The sequence below is a fragment of the Microtus ochrogaster genome, linkage group LG8 (assembly GCF_000317375.1).
Source record: "Microtus ochrogaster isolate Prairie Vole_2 linkage group LG8, MicOch1.0, whole genome shotgun sequence".
NCBI lineage: Eukaryota > Metazoa > Chordata > Mammalia > Rodentia > Cricetidae > Microtus > Microtus ochrogaster.
The window spans coordinates 23,113,132-23,116,248 of record NC_022033.1 but is presented as its reverse complement, the minus strand read 5'-3'; the positions used below and the strand labels follow the sequence as shown (position 1 = coordinate 23,116,248).

The window sequence follows — 3,117 nt, the reverse complement described above, 5'->3', positions numbered from 1 at the left end:
CAGCTAGCTCACCCTGTTGACACTGGCAGGAGGCTTATATGGCAGCACAAATTCAATGGTCACAAACCGTGACTTCTGGGGGTCAGCATCACCTGGAAATGTGCTTGTTAGAAATGCCCATTCTTGGTTTCATCCTAGAACTTTCTAATAACTTCTAGGGGTTGGGTACCATTCAGGGACACAACACACACCTAGCATGTCCAAGTCCCCCAGAATAATAATTTTTAAAAAAGACATTCCTGGGAGAGGTTTGGAGTATAGTTTTTGACTTTCAACACCACACTTTTACCTACTCTTATAGAATTTTTAAATTGTGGGGATGGTCAAATAATCTACAAATCTGACTACCAACCGTCCTTGCTTGATACCTGGATCCCACAGTGGGAGTAGAGAACCATTTCCTGAAAGTTATCCTTTGACTTCTGCACTGATAATAATAGGAATTGAAAGAAACATGCAGACAAGTTGAGGGTGGTGATATACGCTTGGAATCCCAGTGCTGGGAAGGTGGAGGGTGGTGATATACGCTTGGAATCCCAGTGCTGGGAAGGTGGAGGGTGAAAGATCCTGAGTTTGAGGCCAGCTTGAGCTACATAGTGAAAATGTGTGCCCAAAACAAAGAAAACTTGTAGATAAAGACTACTTGGAAGTAGATGACTTGGCTCCTTTCCTTTTATTTTCCTTTTCTTAAATATTTATTTATTTATTTATTTATTTATTTATTTATTTATTTATTTTAAGAAAGGGTTTCTCTGTAGCTTTGGAGCCTATCCTGGGCTAGCTCTTGTAGACCAGGCTGGCCTTGAACTCACAGAGATTCCCTACCTCTGCCTCCCGAGTGCTGGGATTAAAGGCGTGCGCCACCATCGCCCAGCTGACTGGCTCCTTTCTTAGAGATCTTGAGCCAGTTAGCAATTTTTTCCATACTCTGCTTTCTTCTCTGTATAAAGTAATTAAGCACTTAATCTTTTTTTTTTGAGAGATCTGCCTGCCTCTGCCTCCCGAGTGCTGGGATTAAAGGCGTGCGCCACCATCGCCCGGCCAGCACTTAATCTTATAGTGTGCCTGGTGACAAGAATCATCTGGGATGCTAGTTTAAAAAACCCCAGATTCCCCTGGAGCACACCACCATCTGGGGACAGAATCTTTGGGCCTCACCAATGCTAGGCAAGCGTTCTACCAGTGAGCTACATCCCTACCCTCACAGCAACATTCTTACCAGGGCAAACATTTGTTGGATGTACAGAAGAACTTTAAAATACTTAAATTTTTTTTAAAAAAAAAACTCAAAACCCAACACCCCAAACCCAGGGTTTCACCATGTAACCCCAGATGGCCTGGCTAACTGCGAGCTATCAGAGATCCAGCTGCCTTTGCTTTTTCCTTGAACCTGAAGTTGTGTGGTCTAAGCTGGTTGACTAAGGGAGCTCCTGTCTCTGGCCCCAGTGCTGGTGTGTGTGTGTGTGTGTGTGTGTGTGTGTGTGTGTGTCTATGTCAGCTTTTACATGGATGCTGGGGATCCAAGTTTAAGTGCTTGCAAGGCAAATGCTCTTACCTACTGAGCCATCTTTATAGCCTATAATCTTTATTTTATAATAACTCTCCTAGCACATAAAGCAGAATATGGTAGTCTCAAAGGTACTCCAAAAGCATAAGTGACTTCCTAGCTGGTTTCCTCAGGAGGAAACAGGCTATAAAAATAGTAGCAAAAATGGATAATCACCAAGTGCCTAAGTAGTGCCTCTGACTGTTTGCTCAGCCTATTAATTCTCTCATACGTGTCTGAGGGAGGTTGAGAATAGGCAAGATGCTCTTTTTTTTTTTTTTTTTTTTTTTTTTTTTTTTTTTGGTTTTTTGAGACAGGGTTTCTCTGTGGTTTTGGAGCCTGTCCTGGAACTAGCTCTTGTAGACCAGGCTGGTCTCGAACTCACAGAGATCCGCCTGCCTCTGCCTCCCGAGTGCTGGGATTAAAGGCGTGCGCCACCACCGCCCGGCAGGCAAGATGCTCTTGCCTGGGTTTCTTATCCTACCTGCAGCTTAATTTAAGTATCTGAAAAGGTAACAAATTGCATTTTCCTCATAGTTCTGGGGTAAGGATTAAAAAGTATATTTTTCATTTTTTAGAACTCCTGCCGCGTTGGCACTATCAAGCTGTCACCGTCCTAAGAACGCCCTATCAAAAGGTGGAGTAAGGAGAATCTGAGCCCAATCAGTGTAACCAGAAGGACTGAACCGGCATAGCGATTCCCAAATTGTGCTTCCTGCTGTCAGTAGTATCACTAGAGCGCTTGTTAAACATGAAAATTATAAAACACTCCCCACCCCATCCCAGATTTTCGGAGTTAGAAACTGGCGGTGGGGGGCTCAGCAATCTGTTTTTAAAAGCTGTTGAAGTGATTCGAAGGCACACTAGAGTTTGGTAACAGTCTTTAGGGGTTCTAGCGAGGGGTGGGGGTTGGTGAGAAGTGTTCAGAAAAGAAGGGAGGAAAGAAAAAGGAAGACGGGAGGAAAAAGAAGGAAGAATATAAAAAAGTCTTGGAGATATAGAGAATAAGGCTGGATCGGCTTCACCTGGAGGTGAGGTAAACGAAATAGCGGGCTGGCGCGCAAGGCCTGCTGGAACCTGTAGTCCCGACTGCGCCTGAGGGGACGCGCCTGCGCACTGGATGCGAACTCGCTCTAATCGCTGTAGTCGGGGCTCGGGACCGGCTGCCATCTTAGTGGAGGGACCGAGGAGTCGTCGCCGCCCCGAGTCCCGGTAAACACCCGCGGGCGGACTGGGAGCAGTTCTGTGATTAGGAGGGAGCTTGGGTGAAAAGGCGCGGGGAGTGCGAGGGATAGCAGGGTGCGGTGCGCGAGTCGGGACCCAGAGCCGAGGCTGCTCTTCCCGCAGCCGGTGTCCGCGGGGGGCGCCCGGAGCTCCGGCTTGTGGCCCGAGCCGGGCGGCTGGTGGGTCAGCGGGGCGAGGCGAGCTGCTAGTGTCTGGCCTGGACGTCCCGAGACGGCGGCCGCTCGAACCCCAACTTGTGAGAGAGCCGAGCCGCGGCGGACGTGGGCAGGGTCCGGCCCCGCACCCCGCTGCCGCGCCGGGGGGCTCCTCTCCCGCGGCCCGGCCTA

At 48.5% G+C, this 3,117-nt stretch overlaps 1 protein-coding gene across 1 annotated transcript in view; it reads left to right on the top strand.

Moving 5' to 3' along the window:
• The first annotated feature begins 2,667 nt into the window (after nucleotides 1-2,667).
• Itch (itchy E3 ubiquitin protein ligase) overlaps nucleotides 2,668-3,117 on the top strand; it is an 88,171-nt gene continuing 87,721 nt past the window's right edge. The window contains exon 1 of the mRNA XM_005363088.3: nucleotides 2,668-2,758. The gene's annotated coding sequence lies outside the window, so the exon portion shown is untranslated. The remainder of the gene's footprint in view (nucleotides 2,759-3,117) is intronic.